The sequence below is a fragment of the Hemitrygon akajei genome, chromosome 29 (genome assembly GCF_048418815.1).
Source record: "Hemitrygon akajei chromosome 29, sHemAka1.3, whole genome shotgun sequence".
NCBI classification, from domain to species: Eukaryota; Metazoa; Chordata; class Chondrichthyes; order Myliobatiformes; family Dasyatidae; genus Hemitrygon; species Hemitrygon akajei.
The window spans coordinates 42,343,972-42,361,133 of NC_133152.1; the positions used below are offsets into that span (position 1 = coordinate 42,343,972).

Below are 17,162 nucleotides of genomic sequence, written 5' to 3' on the forward strand. Positions count from 1 at the left end.
TGAGTGTATATTGCAATGGTCGATATACTTGGAGTGACAACATGTCAGGTACAAACACAGACGCAAAAACATTGGAACTGAAACATTACTTCTTCCACACATGCTGTTGACCTGCTGATTTATAACTGTTGTTCAATGGCTCTTGAATGGACCAGCTACGTGGTTTAACGATGAACTCTCCATCTCTCATTCTGTCTCATCGAGCCCCTTGCTCTTCATTTCTCTACTCACACTATACTTTCCCTGTGGCTGCAACACTGCATCCTACTTCATTTCAGGCTCAGATTCATTTAGTTATCACACGTGCAGTGAACTGTGATGTCCGTGTTCACAACTAAAGGAGGTGCTGGGGGTAGCCTGCAAGTGTCACCACACATCCCGGTGCCAACATAGCATGTCCACCGTGTTTTCAGAAAACACAAGCGACAACAAAGCAACAGCAACACAACGAAAGCAAAACAACCCCAACCTTTTCTCTCTCTCTCTCTCTCTCTCTCTCTCTCTCTCTCTCACACACACACACACACACACACACACACACACACACACACACACACACACACACACACACACACACACACACACACACACACACACACACACACACACACACACACACACACACACACACAAACAGTGCTCTCTCCTTTGTCATACATCCACATTGCTGGTCTTTGAACATGGAGCAGAGGCCTAGATTCTGGCCTGACTTCTAGCTCCCTCACATACCTGTCCCTAAACCCTAATCAGACCTCGAACTCCGTTCTCTGTCCCCACAACTATCCCTGCAAATCTAAATGAACAACTAGGTCTGAGCCTCTACGAAGACGGCAGCTCAGCACCATCTTGACCAGCAGTCATGCATGGTGATATATGCACCTTTAATTCAATGAGACTTCACTTGAGCACCGGCCCACAGCAATGAGTGTGGTAACTTAATAGTTAAATTAGTGGGATCAAGTTTCCAAAGTGAGGATCATTGCTCCAAAAATAAGAGTGAATTCCTCCACAATATTCATACGATGCGAGTCTGAATCAGAATCAGGTTTAATACCATTAGCATATATTGTGAAATTTATTGTCTTTGCAGCAGCAGTACAACGCAAAACATAATAATTAAAAAACTGAATTACAGCACATATACACATACCGTATATTAAATAGTTAAATTAAATAAGCAGTGCAAAAATAGAAACAAAAAAACAGTGAGGTTGTGTTCGTGGGTTCAATGTCCATTCAGAAATCAGATGGCAGAGGGAAATAAGCTGTTCCTGAATTGTTGAGTATGTGCCTTAAGGCTCCTGTATGTCCTCCCTGATGGTAGCAATGAGAACAAGGCATGAACTGGATGATGTGGGTACTTAAATGATGCTCACCTCCTTTTTGAGGCATCTAGACACTAGACAACTACAGCACAGTACAGGCCCTTCAGCCCTTGATGTTGTGCTGACCCATATAATCCTTAAAAAAAAGTACTAAACCCACACTACCCCGTAATCCTCTATTTTTCTTCCATCCATGTGCCTGTCCAAGAGGCTCTTAAATACCCCTAATGTTTTAACCTCCACCACCATCCCTGGCAAGTCATTCCACAATCCTCTGTGTAAAAAACTTACCCCTGATGTCTCCCATTCTATGAAATTCTGGATGCTACAGAGGCTAGTGCCCATGATGAATACAAGTAACTAAATAAACCCGACATAACGCACTAAACTGGTGAAATGAAAATGAGTAGAAGACCAGCTCCTATTCCATCTGGGCACTCTCCAACTGGTGATGTGAACACTGAGTTTTCAAAATCTTTTCTGTCTCCATAATGCACTAGTAACGGTATTAATACATGGCAATTATAAAACTGCATTGCTATATCCTGATCAACTTTGTGTGAACAATTCCAGAGCTATCAGTCTGCCTGATGCTGTATTCATTCACAGGATATCTCATCACTATGAGTTACAGACTGTGCAAATTCTTAGATACACACACACACACACACACACACACACACACACACACACACACACACACACACACACACACACACACACACACACACACACACACACACAGTAGGACGTCTAAGACTTTTGCACAGTACGGCAGTAATTTTATATACTGCACCATACTGTTGCCACAAAAAAAAAACAAATTTCATGACATAAGTGAGTGATGATAACCCTGATTCTGATATGGGTCTCTATAGTGGACTCGAGAATGGGAAGGGGGCAGGGAGAGGGGTGTCATGGTTGGGAAAAGGGGAAGAGAAATGGGAGGGAGTGGGAAGCAGCAGAGAGACATTCTCTAATGATCAACAAAACAATTGTTTGCAATCAAATGACCTTGCCTGGTGTCTCAGGGTGTCTGCACCCATGCCACCTCCCCACCCCTGGAACCCCTTCTCTGCTACCTGTCCCACACCCTTCCCGCGGCACTCCACCCTCGCCATTCCCAGCACCTTCTGCTCCCACCATATTTACAGATTCACTTTCTGCACCACGTTCACAAATACAGTACTGTGCAAAGGTCTTAGCCGCCTTAGCTCTGTATACTGTATGTGCCGAAGACTCCTGCGTAGGGTTGCATGCTCCAACTCAATTTGATTGAACAAGGCAGGGTCAACTGCTGCTGGGCATCTGGACTCACACACAGGCTGGACTAAATGTGAGAGGTAGATTTCTCCACCCCCCAGAAACAAGGCCACGGATGATTTTTACAACAATGCAATACTTTCATGCCTTTCATTCCATTATACCATAGAACAGCACAACACAGCACAGGCCCTTTGACCCTTTAACCTACTCCAAGATCAATCTTCCCTCCCACATAGCCAAGCAAGCAAGCAAGTTTATTTGTACAGCACTTTTCAAACACAAGGCAGTTCAAAGTGTTTTACATAGAACAAGATCTAAAAATCAAACATCAAATTTCAGACATTGCATAAGAGAAGAAAATCACGCAAAAGTAGATATGATAAATAGAAGTTACAGTGCAGGAAATTCTAATTAAAAGCTACAGTGAAAAGTTTCAAGCATCGATTTAAAAGAGTTTAAAGTTGGGTGCAGAGTGCAGATCCTCTGGAAGTTTATTCCAGATATGTGAAGCATAGTAACTAAAAGCTGCTTCACCATGGTTAGTTTTGACCCTGGGGACGGTAAGCAGACCTTCCCCCATACGACCCGAGAGCTAAGGAAGGTTCATAGGAAGCCAAGGTATTTAAAGTCACTGATCCCTTATTTAAGGCTGGCTCTTGGAACGCCGATTTCTTCCCCCAGTAGTCAAAAGTCAGCACTCTGATTTTACTGACATTGAGTGAGAGGTTGTTGTTGAGACACCGCGCCACCTGATTTGTCACCACCTCGGATTCTACCGACAGCGGTGTCATCAGCAAACTTAAATACGGCACTGGAGTTGAGCTTAGCCTCGGAATCATCTTTATAAAGTGAGCAGGGCAGGGGGCGAAGCCTCATGGTGCATCTGTGCCGATGGGGATTGTTACCAGTTTGAACTGACTGGGGTTTGCAAGTGAGGACATCCCGGATCCAACTGAACAAGGGGGCCCTCCTAACTAAATTAAATTTGAAGTTTACACAATCCTGCTACATTTTAATGACTTGAATCTGAATTTGCCAACTACCATGTTGGGATAACTACTCATTTTCAAAGTAAATTTATTATCTAAGTACCTATATGATATCATATACTGCCTGGAAATTCATTTTCTTGCAGGCATTTACAGGAAAAAAAAGTATAATAGAATTTACAAAAAAAAACACTAAACACAAGTAGACAAAGACTGACAAACAACCGAAGTGCAAAAGTAGACAAACTATGCAAATAATATCCAGAACTTGGGTGTACAGAGCCCTTGAAAGTGAGTCGTTCCTGTCCCTGGATCAATGGTCCAGATTGGAGCTGCCAGCAAGTCATCACGACGTCAGCACCTCCCTAAATGCCTTCTGAAATAAGTCATCAAGCTTCTGGAATTAGGGACAATATAGGGCAGACAATAAACACACCAGATAACTGCAACATCGACATGTCAAAATTGAGCCAAACAAATTGTGCAAGACTACAAAGTTCACGATGTTTGATCATCAAGGAACTTAGAAAAAGCTTCAGATCATTGCTGCTATTTTCTAATTTTCTTTATCGGTGCCCTAAATGAATTTTTCTTCCAAACGCAGAAACAATTAGACTCGTGCCCAACTTAATCATTTACAGGTAACTCACCAAGGGTACAGTCGGTAATGGTTGCTCAGAACATTGAAACCAAGTGTGCCCCTGGGCCAGCATAGGCTGATTGCTCAATGCAGCACCTGGTGTGGCTGTTAGTGTAACGCTTTACAGTGCTAGAGATCGGAAGATCAGAGTTCAGTTTCTGCTGCTGTCTGGAAGGAGTTCACACATTCTCCTCTGGATGTTCCAGTTTCCTCCCACATTCCATAGACCTACGGGTTAGGGTTGTAAGCTGTGGGCTCGCTGTGTTGTCGCCGGAAGCACGGTGACATTTGCAGGCTGCCCCCAGTACATCCTCAGACTGTGTTGGTCACTGACACAAATGACGCAGTTCACTCTTTCGATGCACGTGTGACAAGCAAAGGTAATCCATAATCTTTAAGAATTGTTGTGTGCTTTTTACAGCTGTATAAAAATTGCTCAGACTTCCTTGTTATTCAAAAGTGTTTACGTGGACTTTGAAACGGAGAAAAGTTAAGACAAAGTGAAGCAGGCTCAAAGTCCGATTTGTTTACAGAAACCTGCTCAAAACCAATCACTAAACTGGTGACTTAAACTGGTAAATTGGTTTATTATTATTACATGCACAGAGGTACAGTGAAAAGCTTGCCTTGCCTTCTGCCTACACAGATAATTCAGTACAACAATGCACTGAGGTTGTACAAGGTGAACAATAAAAGAGTACAGAATAAAGTGCTACATTTACCGAGAAAGCGCAGTGCAGGTAGACAGTGAGGTGTAAGGTCACACTGAGGTACAGTACTGTTCAAAGGTCTTAGACTCATTATATATAGATAGTGTTATGAATGTGAAGCAACTCTGAGGGGCCGAAGGGTACAAAGTCGCCCCCTCCTTTTTGAGAATCGCAAGATCGCTATTAATTCGGGTCTGGGACCCAGGAAATGAGAGAGAGACACACAGAATACACAAGATTTGGAATGTGTCCTGGCCTCAGCGGAACGGAACTACTGATAACGGCCATTGTCTCTTGGAGACGGAATTGTGTATTGAGTACTGTACTATTCATTGAAACCCCTCAGGGGACAACCAGAGTGGTCTGGTTGAGGGATTGCATCATCCCAACCTGATTGACATCTGAGACCCCGTGAGTAAGGATAAAAGAGGGTCTGGGGAACAACTCCTTTAGACGCACCAGGAGAAACGCTGGAAATCCAGTGACAGCGTTTTATAGCAAAAGCCGGTGAGAGCTCGTGTGCGTCCTCCCTTGCCAGGGTGGCAGGCTCATCACGGAAGAATGGTTTAGCTAAAGGAGAGGCCACAAGTGAACGGCCACGACAACGAGACTCCTGACGGATCAAAATCATAAAAGGAAAGCCGGCAAGTTTTTCTCCAAATCTCTCTCTCTCTCCAACCATTGCAACACGGCGGTCCCCAACGGCTGCAGCCTGCATGAACTGAGTGAACTTTATATTTCCATCGGACAATACATTATCCCCTAGACAACGATAGAACTTATTTCTTATTGATCATTATTATACCCACACTTTTAGATTTAGTATTGACGACATATATTATCTGTATATTTGCATTGATATTATTTTTGTGTACTTTTACTAATAAATACTGTTAAAAATAGTATCATCAGACTTCAACGGACGTCTTCATCTTTGCTGGTAAGTAACCCAGTTACGGGGTTCATAACAATAGATAGATAGATAGATAGATAGAGAGAGAGAGAGAGAGAGCGCGTGCGCGCTTGGGTGCCTCAGACCTTTGTACAGTATGTAGTAATTTAATGTATTGCACTGTACTGCTGCCACAATAAAAAACATCATGACATATGTGAGTGATGATAACCCTGATTCTGACATGGGTCTCTATTGTGGACTGAGATTGGGAAGGGAGCAGGGAGAGGGGAATCATGGTTGGGAAAAGGGGAAGAGAAAGGGGAGGGAGCGGATGGCAGATGGAGTTTAATGCTGATAAGTGTGAGGTGCTACATTTTGGTAGGACTAATCAAAATAGGACATACATGGTAAATGGTAGGGCATTGAGGAATGCAGTAGAACAGAGTGATCTAGGAATAATGGTGCATAGTTCCCTGAAGGTGGAATCTCATGTGGATAGGGTGGTGAAGAAAGCTTTTGGTATGCTGGTCTTTATAAATCAGAGCATTGAGTATAGGAGTTGGGATGTAATGTTAAAATTGTACAATGCATTGGTGAGGCCAAATTTGGAGTATTGTGTACAGTTCTGGTCACCGAATTATAGGAAAGAAATAGAGAGAGTACAGAGGAGATTTACTAGAATGTTACCTGGGTTTCAGCACCTAAGTTACAGAGAAAGGTTGAACAAGTTAAGTCTTTATTCTTTGGAGCGTAGAAGGTTGAGGGGGGACTTGATAGAGGTATTTAAAATTATGAGGGGGATAGATCGAGTTGACGTGGATAGGCTCTTTCCATTGAGAGTAGGGGAGATTCAAACAAGAGGACATGAGTTGAGAGTTAAGGGGCAAAGTTTAGGAGTAACACGAGGGGGAACTTCTTTACTCAGAGAGTGGTAGCTGTGTGGAACGAGCTTCCAGTAGAAGTGGTAGAGACAGGTTCGATATTGTCATTTTTAAAAAATTGGATAGGTATATGGACAGGAAAGGAATGGAGGGTTATGGGCTGTGTGCAGGTCGGTGGGACGAGGTGAGAGTAAGCATTCGGCACGGACTAGAAAGGTCGAGATGGCCTGTTTCCGTGCTGTAATTGTTATATGGTTATATATGGAAAGCACCAGAGAGACCGTCTGTAATGATCAATAAATCAATTGTTTGGAATCAAATGACTTTGCCTGGCATCTCAGGGTTGGATGTGTCTGTACCTGCACCAACCCCCATCCCGGCACCTGTCCCACACCTTTGCTATTCCCAACATCCGTTGCTCCCATCAGATTTACAAACTCGCTCTCCGCTCCACATCGACATATACAGGACTGTGCAAAAGACTTAGACACCCTAGCTATATATGTGTGCCTAAGACTTTTGCACAGCACTGTAGATTGTGAGGTCAAAAGTCCATCTTATTATGTTAGGAAACCATTAAATAATCTTTTGGGATAGAAGCTGGCTTTCAGCCTAGCGGTAAATGCTTTCAGGCTTTTGTATCTTCTGCCAAATGGAAGAAGAGTGGAGAGAGAATGGGCAGGGCCTTTGATTATGCTGCCTGTTTTACAGAGGCAGTGAGAAGCGTAGACGGAGTCCAGAGGAGGGAGGCTGGTTTCCATGATGGACAGGGCTGCGTTCACAACTCTACTGCTTCTTGCAGTCACCGATGGAGCAGAGGCCGTACCATGTCGAAGGTGACGTTTTCTATGAGGCATCAACTCAAAATCGGCGAGCTTTCCTTGGAATTAGCTCACGTACCGACTCCAACTTGATGTGAGTAGCAAGAGAAACTTCTCTCTCACCTGAAACTCTGGCAGCAAATGTTACATTTACACCAAGTATAAAGTGAAATACAATGATGGGTGAACAAAAAATTGAGGATGCTGCAACTCCAACAACAGAAAACCTTTCAACTGCCATCTGTACAGAGAGTAACAGACTTCTGTGTCAATGATCTTTCATCCGGACTACAAAAAAGCTTGCAGAACAACAGACAGTGCCTCCACTTCCTTACAAGTTTACGCAGAGTCATCCTGTCAACTTTTTGATAGATGCAGAGTGGAGACAGATGCTGACTGGCTGTATGGCAGCCTGGTATGGAGACAACGATGCCCGAGAATGCAAAAGCCAACAAGATGTGGTGGACACAACTCGGTCCATCACAGGAAAACCCCGTTCGCCACTGAGTCCATCTCCAAGGAGCACTGCTGCAAGAAAGCAGTACCCATCAGCAAGGACCCCCACCATCCAGGCCACGCTGCCTTCTTACTGTTGCCATTGGGAGGGAGGTGCAGAAACCTTAGGTCCCACACAACCAGGTTCAGGAACAGTTACTAACCTTCGATAAACAGCGTGGACAACTTCACTCACCTCAAGTCTGAACTGATTGTACAACCTACAGACCCACTTTCAAGGACTCTACAGCTCAGGATCTCAGTTTTATCTATTTATTTCAAAGATATGGGGCTCCCCAGTAGCATAGCAATGAGCACAACGCTGTTACAGCTCAGTACATCAGAGTTCGGAGTTCAACTCTGATATCCTCTGCAAGAAGGTTTATATGTTCCTTCCCATGTGTACATGTGTTCCCTCTGGGCGCTCCAGTTTCCTCCTACAGTCCAAAGCTGTACCAGTTAGTAGGTTAATTTGTCATTGTAAACTGTCCCATTATTAGCTAGGGTCACTGCATATGGTCTCTCCTACACTACTGCGTCCGTAGCAACACCTTCTTGTCGGGGTCCCCCGTTTCCACCGAGCTTGCTACGTCATGGCGCGACTGAGTGTCTGGTGGTATAACTGGATGGGTAGGCTGGGCCTGTTAGCCTTGTTGGCAGCCAGCCTAAGAGAAGGACAACTCTGACTCCAAACCCGGGCAGGTGGGGCTCGTCAGCCTCATCAGGCCATCCACCTAGAAGGGCACTCCAGCGTAACTCCTACGACCCGAGGACCTCGCTGTCACCATCCCAGCTTGCTAGGCTATGGCACATGAACCCTGGGTGTACCGTGCACACTGCACTCCACCTTAAATAAAAACCATTGCGCAGGCCGAAGGACACGCCCACGTCTACGACGATCCTCCCTGACAGCCGCTGCAGACAGGTCTGTCCGTCCTGTATCGGCCTCATCAGCCACCAGCGAGCCTGCAGCAGACGCGGGCAGCCCCCTTCCTAAATCTTTACTTGCGAAGCCAAGCCATGATGATGATGATGAGGCTAGGGTTAAATAGGGTTGCGGGGCAGCACTGCTCAAAGGGTCGAAAGGACCCGTTCTGCACTGTATCTCTAAAATAAATAAAAACATTATATAGAAACATTGAAAACCTACAGCACAATACAGGCCCTTCGGCCCACAAAGCTGTGCTAAACATGTCCCTGCCTTAGAACTACCTAGGCTTTACCCATAGCCCTCTATTTTTCTAAGCTCCATGTAGCCATCCAGGAATCTCTTAAAAGACCCTATTGTTTCTACCTCCAACAACGCCGCCGGCAGCCCATTCCATGCACTCACCATTCTCTGCATAAAAAAACTTACCCTTATCCTCTGTACCTACTTCCAAGCACCTTAAAACTATGCCCTCTTGCGCTAGCCCTGGGGGAAAGCCTCTGACTATCCACACGATCAATGCCCCTCAATATCTTGCACACCTCTATCAAGTCACCTCTCATCCTCTCATCACGTCGCTCCAAGGAGAAAAGGCCGAGTTCACTCAAGCTATTCTCAAAAGGCATGTTCCCCAATCCAGGCAACATCCTTGTAAATCTCCTCTGCACCCTTTCTATGGTTTCTACGTCCTTCCTGTAGTGAGGCGACCAGAATTGAGCACAGTGGTGTCTGACCAGGGTCCTATACATTTTGTATTTGCAGTTCGTTTCCTTTTGCACATTGGCTGTCAGTCTGTGTGTGTAGTTTTTCATTGATTCTACTGTATTTCTTTGTTTCACTGTGAATACCAGCAAGACAATGTATCTCAGGGTAGCATTTAGTGACACATACACTTTGATGGTCAACTTACTTTGAACTTCGAACATTCAATTTAGCTGTTTACTTCTCTCTAAGCTACCTCCTCTACACCAGGAAGAACAATTACCCGGTACTAATTTTGGTTCCCTCTTTAGTATGGCTGCACCAGTGGTTAAGAGATTTTGGCATTTTTTTTTGTTTATATTGAATAAAAAGAGAGCTTGTTTCAAATCTGCATCGTTGCAAACTTCAACGGTGATGTGCCTGCCTGTGTCCAGATTACCACATCCCGAATCTGCCTTCAGTTATACATAACTCATCATTTTCTTGGGTAAAACTAGTAAACAACTTCTCTTCCATTACCGACATAAAAGGAACTAAACACTTCTCAGAAAAATATTTGGTTATTTCAAATCTTGCATTTTTTTTTTGCCATTCCATCAAATAGAGAGTGTGGAGGGCGGAGATACATCTCCACCAAAGGAGATGTGCTCTTTCCCTTCACCAGCCTGCAGGTCACCCTTGGGCAAGGTGTAGTCCCTGCTTAGCCTCTGATCAGGGTTATGTGAAGCACAGGAGCAGGTGGTGGTTGGTCATATGAGGAGTTGGTGCATATCACAAGCCCTGGTTATGCGACCACTGACCCCAGGCAGACATTCTTTGCAGAGTATTGATAATGTCTGGGGTCACCCATCTTGTAAAGACACTGCCCAGAAGAAGGAACTATTAGGCCAGTGGCCAAGAACAATCATAGTCATGGAAAGACCATGTTCACCTACATCGTACGACACCGTTAGTAACGAACAATGAACTCCAAATTATTTACCTTCAGAACTCCACATTTGTACATCTAGATCCATGCATCCCACTGCCTCCAAACACTGTTCTAACCTTGCAATCAAGGCCTTGCTAGGAGCAGTCACTTGCACTTTGATGCTTTGTTTGGATGTGGGTACCACCCACAAACATCACAACTTATTGACCATCTTTAAATGCTCTCGAGGAGATGATGGCACGTACATCATGTTAGATCATCCGCGGTTCTTCTGGAGGAGGTACCCCCAGAACTGCTGGGGAGCAAGTTCCAGGATTTAAACCTGGTATTGATCGAGGGATGGTCCTCTAGTTCAATATCAGAACCTCAAAGACTCAAAGTACATTTATTATCAAAGCATGTACGCAATATACAACCCTGAGATTTGTCTCCCCACAGACAGCCACGAAACAAAGAAAACCATGGAACCTGTTGAAAGAAAAACATCAATCCCCCCCCCACTTGCAAAAAAAACCCCAAATCACACAAATGGAAAGAAGAAAAGGACACAGAATATAAAGCGCAAAATATGAGTCCAGGCATATTCAGTTCAATCCAAATCTAGCTTGGTGTTGTTCATTATCTGCAGGCCGTCCTGATCAAAATCACCCAAAATAGCAACTCAAAAGAAAGGAGCATAACTTCCAATCCACAATCCACGTGTCCCGTGTCGATTAAACCTTGCTCAAGACCAGGACTCCAGCACAGTCCTCCAGCGGGAGAGAGACCACTCAAAAACAGGGACCTTCCCCCAGGAGCAGCAAGCGAAAGGCTGGTGGATGGCACTGAGCACCCTCTCGCTCTCCGCGCACACCTCAATGATTTCAATCTTCCTCGACGCTATAACCGACAAGGCCAGCAAGAAATGGAGTTGATCATGGGCTCGCACCCTGTCTCCAGGCTACTTGGCCTCGAGGCCATATATTTCACTCAAGGCCTCACATTTCACTCAAGGCCTCAAGGAACCCTCTTGGAGACAGCAAAGTGCCAGACTGCTCAATCAGCCCGAAAACAAACCACCAACACGAAGATCACAGGCTCCATTAGTAGACAAACCACATTTCAAGTCCTGATGAAAGGTCTTAACCGAAACACTGATGGCTTATTCCTCTCTGTAGATTGGCCTGACCTGCTGAGTTACAACAGCATTTTATTTATTTATTTAGAGAGATGGTATGAAACAGGCCCTTCCAATGAGGTGCTGCTCAGCAAACCACCTATTTAACCCTACCCTAATCATAGGATAACTTACAATGACCAATTAACCTGTCAAGCGGTACGTCTTGGGACTGTGGGAGGAAACCACGCGGCCAGTGTGTGTTTGTGTGTGTGTGTGTGTGTGTGTGTGTGTGTGTGTGTGTGTGTGTGTGTGTGTGTGTGTGTGTGTGTGTGTGTGTGTGTGTGTGTGTGAGTGTGTGCGCGTGTGTGTTTCTGTGTGTGTGTGAGTGTGTGCGCGTGTGTGTTTCTGTGTGTGTGCGTGTGTGCGTGCTGCTCTGGATTTCTAGCATCTGCAGAATCTCTGGTGTTGGTGACGTTCACATGCCAGAGTTGGTGATGGGAAGTTCTGGGGTTCAAGTTAAAGTTCAGTTCACAAGGTCCCAAACTTAAAAAAAAAATAGGCTCAGGGAGACCCATCACTGTGACCAGAACTACTGATGACCACAGGGTGAAGAGGTACTGGAAAATATCACTCCGTGCTCTTCCAGTCTGAAAGCTCAGTAACCTCTGCGGGGTTGTTATTGGGGCATCTTTTCAAGTTCAAGTTTATTGTCAATCAACCATATACATGTATACAGCTAAATGAAACAATGTTCCTCGGGGACCAAGGTGCAAAACACAGTACCAATACAGTACTGTACAAAAGTCTTAGGTGCATACAGTATTATAGCTAGGGTGCCTAAGACTTTTGCACAGCACTGTACTGCTACCTCCAAAAAACAACAAATTTCTTGACATGTGTGAGTGATGGTAAACCTGATTCTGATGTGGGTCTCCATTGTGGACCGAGAGTGGAAAGAGGGCAGGGAGAGGGGAATCATACTTAGGGAAAGGGGGAAGGGAGCAGGAAGCACCAGAGAGGCATCCTGAAATGGTCAATAAACCAATTGTTTGGAATCAAATGACCCTGCCTGGTGTATGAGCGCTGGGTGTGTCTGCACCCGTACCACCACCCACCTTGGCACTCTGCCACCCGTCCCACACCCCTCCTGCGGCACTCCACCCTCACCATTCCCAACATCCTTTGCTCCTGCCAGGTTTACAAACTCACTCTCCACTCCATGTTGAGCTATGGACCCTATTATGCCTAAGACTTTGGCATAATACTGTAGTCACGCGCAGCCCACATAGTTAAGACCCAACACAAAAATAATATTAGCAGTCATATTAATGAGTGACATGGGCTGAAGGTTGACAGGCTGACATAAAGTGCAAGGAGCATGTTTGGGTGAGACAGGATAATGTCACTGACACTATCATAATAAAACAAGCAGTCGTATAAATTTGTGAAACAGCAGCAATAAAAGATGAAAAGTGACCAGATGATGTATAAGTAATGTTTATAATTCATTATTTGTTAGAAAGCTAAATGAGAAAGGCTCAAGAATTCCGTTGCACTGTTGGGGTGAAGAAGCCCAATGGGAAGAGTGCCCTGGTGAGCTAGACTTCACTGTCTCCCTTCACTGGGCACATGAGAGGATAGGCATATTTATTGCAGAATTCCAGCCGTTCTTCCTAATTTCGGGCAATCTCCCGGGAATTAGAAAGCATGGTGGCATAGTGGTTAGCGTAACACTTCACAGCACCAGCTGTACAATTGGGGTCCGATTCCCACCACTGTCTGTAAGGAGCTTGTACGTTCTCCCTGTGACCGCTTGGGTTTCCTCTGGGTGCTCCGGTTTTCTCCCACAGTCCGAGGACGTACCGGTTCGGGTTCGAAACTTGTGGGTGCTACATTTTGCAACTTTGCACATTAAACTAATTCAAAGGGAGACACCAAATTCCAAAATGTGAGTCTAACTTTGTGTTTTAGTTTAAGCCAGCGCGCTCGTATCACGTGGTAGTGTCATGACGTATGAAATGCACATACTTTTACAGCACATCTCTGGGCTGCGCAAAAGCAAGCATTTTGCCGTATCCTGCAACGTATATGTGACAAATAAAGCTGATCTTTCATCTTTACCTTCTGATTAGGGCTCACTGAATCTCTGCAACCTGTTTGCTTGACCGAGTTCTCCACTTCCTTTTCCTCCTCCTCCTCCTCCTCCTGCAGCTCTGCCCTGAGTTGTCCTCCTATGGTCCTCCCCTCTTGTTGTCCTGTTTATTCCTGACCCAGTACTGATATGGCACCTTCTCCAGCGCATTCCAACAACCTGAAGTTCAAGTTTACTGTCATTCAAGCACACACATATATAGAGCTAACCAAAACATTATTCCTCTGGGGCCCAGGTGCAAAACACAGCACATGTAGTTACGATCCGGCACAGATGGTCACAAAATAATATTAGCACAAGTCCCTGAGTGGCAGGGTCTGAAGATTGACAAGTTGTCACGAAGTGCAAGGAGCATGTTTATGTAAAATAGTATAATCTGACTGGCACTATTAGAATAAAACAATTAAGCCTTTCAATAGTCATGCAAATTGGTTCATAATTAGAATTAATAATATTTACAAAGCAAATAAGATCACATTGAATGAGTACTAATAAGCCAGGAATAGTGTTTTCTTAAGAGATTACGCCACCTGAGATAAGGCAGGCTGACTTCTCTTCCAATAAGTTACCGTCGCCTTAACATCCGAGCTCCAAAGGGCAGTTCGCAACACTTCACTAGTTACAAAGCAACTGCATTCTCTCCTTAACTCACTGCCTCACAACTTCTGTGGTTTCACTTGCACGCAACCTGGGTGCAGTTTGGCTGTTGCCATCCAAAATCAACAGGACAATTTGTCTAAAGTTCATCCATTTTAAGGGTAATTTAGTTCACAGAACATTACAGCACAGTGCAGGCCCTACGGCCCATGATTTTGTGTCGACCTTTTACCCTACCCTAAGATCAATCTAACCCTTTCCTTCTACATAGTCCACCATTTTTCTATCATACGTGTGCCTATCTAAAGAGCTTCTTAAGTATCCCTATGTACCTGCTTTTACCACCACCCCTGGCAGAACGATCCACACTCACACCATTCTCTGTGTGAAAAAACATACCTCTGATATCTACCTATACCTTCCTCTGTTCACCTTAAAATTATTCACCCTCATACTAGCCATTTCCACCCTGGGAGATAGTCTCTGACTATCTACTCTATCTATGCTTCTTACTATCTTGTACAATTCGATCAAGTCACCTTCCTCCTCCTTCGCGTCAGAGAGTAAAGTCCCAGCTCTCTCAAACTATTCTCATAAGAATTCTCATTCTCATTCTCATAGTTTAGGCAGCATCCTGGTAAATCTCCTCTACCCCATCTCTAAAGCTCCCACATCCTTCCTATAATGAGATGGAACACCGTATTCCAAGTGTGGTCTAACCAGTGTTTTATAGAGCTGCAACATTACCTCACAGCTCTTGAACTCAATCCCCCGACTAACAAAGGCCAACACAACATATGTCTTCTTAGCCACCCTATCAACTTGCACGGCAACTTTGTGAGATCTATGGATGTGGACCTCAAGGTCCCTCTGTTCCTCCACACTGCTAAGAATCCTACCATTAACCCTGTATTCTGCCTTTAAGTTTGATCTTCCAAGGTGTACCACTTCACACAACCTATTCTCATAAGACATGCTCTCTACTCCAGCCAGCACCCTGCTAAATCTCCTCTGCACCCTCTCGAAAGCTTCCACATCCTTCCTATAATGAGGCGACCAGAACTAATCACAATATCCCAGGTGTAGCTTAACCTCTGCAAACCAGACATGTTATACCAAGTATTCTGCTATGTTTTGTTTCTCTAAAACATAGAAATAATTTAAAGTAAAACAAAGGAGCCGAGAATGCGAGTCTAACTTCGTTTTTCCACATTAAGCGAAGCGTGCATGTATCCTATGGCAGCATCATAATGTATGCAATTCACTTATTTTTACACATAACCTGTAATGAATTATTTTAATAGGCAAGAATCCTCAATGAAACCATATATTTATAATACTACTGAAATATTAAATACACAACACATTCCTCCCAACCACTTTAAAACAAACAACTTCTAGACAAATTGTACCACAGCATATAGTTACAAAATCACTTGAGAGAGCAATAATATCACTGTATCTCGCATCAAATGGACAGGACTTCGTAGAAGGAGTGTAAGCTTTCTTGTAGACTAATGACATACTGAATCCACAATCAATGTTGTCCCTTGTTCCCATTCAAGGTCAAAGGAATTACAATCTGATAGGACTGATGTATTTTTTAAACCTTCTTGGATTGGTCTGGTTCCCAAAAACACAATCAACAAGCAAACTACTGAAACATGAGGCACACAAGATGCCGGATATCTACTTTTACTTTAACCCACGACCTCTAGTTCTAGTTTCACCCAACCTCAATGGGAAAATCCTGTTTGTATTTACCCGAGCTATACCACTCAATATGTTTATACCTCTATCAAATTTCTCCTCATTTTCCTATGCTCCATGGGAAAAAAACTCCTAAATGATAACTTTCCTGTGGGTAGCGAGCAGAACTGCACACAGTACTCCAAATTATGCCTCACCAATGTCTTATACAACTTGTCTTATACAACTTCAACATAACATCCCAACTCCTGTACTCAATACTTTGATTTATGAAGACCAATGTGCCAAAAAGCTCTCTTGAAAACCCTATCTAACTGTGACGCAACTTTCAAGAAATTATGGAGTGGCATTCTCAGATCCCCCTATTCTACAGCACTTCACCGTGCCCTTCCACTCACATTGCCCCACCACTCACCGTGCCCCTCCACCCACCGTGCCCTACCACTCACCGTGCCCCACCACTCACCGTGCCCCACCACTCACCGTGCCCTACCACTCACATTGCCCTTCCACTCACCGTGCCCCACCACTCACATTGCCCTACCACACACCGTGCCCCTCCACCCACCGTGCCCTACCACTCACATTGCCCTACCACTCCCCGTGCCCTACCACTCACCGTGCCCTTCCACTCACCGTGCCCCACCACTCACCGTGCCCCACCACTCACCGTGCCCCACCACTCACCGTGCCCTACCACTCACCGTGCCCTTCCACTCACCGTGCCCTACCACTCACCGTGCCCTTCCACTCACCGTGCCCTTCCACTCACCGTGCCCCACCACTCACCGTGCCCTTCCACTCACATTGCCCTAACACTCACCGTGCCCTACCACTCCCCGTGCCCCACCACTCACCGTGCCCTACCACTCACCGTGCCCCACCACTCACCGTGCCCTACCACTCACATTGCCCTAACACTCACCGTGCCCTACCACTCACCGTGCCCTTCCACTCACCGTGCCCTAACACTCACCGTGCCCTTCCACTCACCGTGCCCCACCACTCACCGTGCCCTACC

The 17,162-nt window shown here is 45.0% G+C and overlaps 1 protein-coding gene across 7 annotated transcripts in view; it reads right to left on the minus strand.

Moving 5' to 3' along the window:
* The window catches only part of pik3cd (phosphatidylinositol-4,5-bisphosphate 3-kinase, catalytic subunit delta), a 250,545-nt gene that overhangs the window by 188,856 nt on the left and 44,527 nt on the right, over nt 1-17,162 (minus strand). The window contains exon 1 of one of the 7 annotated variants that reach the window (XM_073032255.1): nt 4,231-4,557. The exons of the other annotated variants lie outside the window; for them this stretch is intronic. The gene's annotated coding sequence lies outside the window, so the exon portion shown is untranslated. Of the gene's footprint in view, nt 1-4,230; nt 4,558-17,162 lie in introns of those variants that run through there. 7 annotated transcript variants of the gene reach the window in all.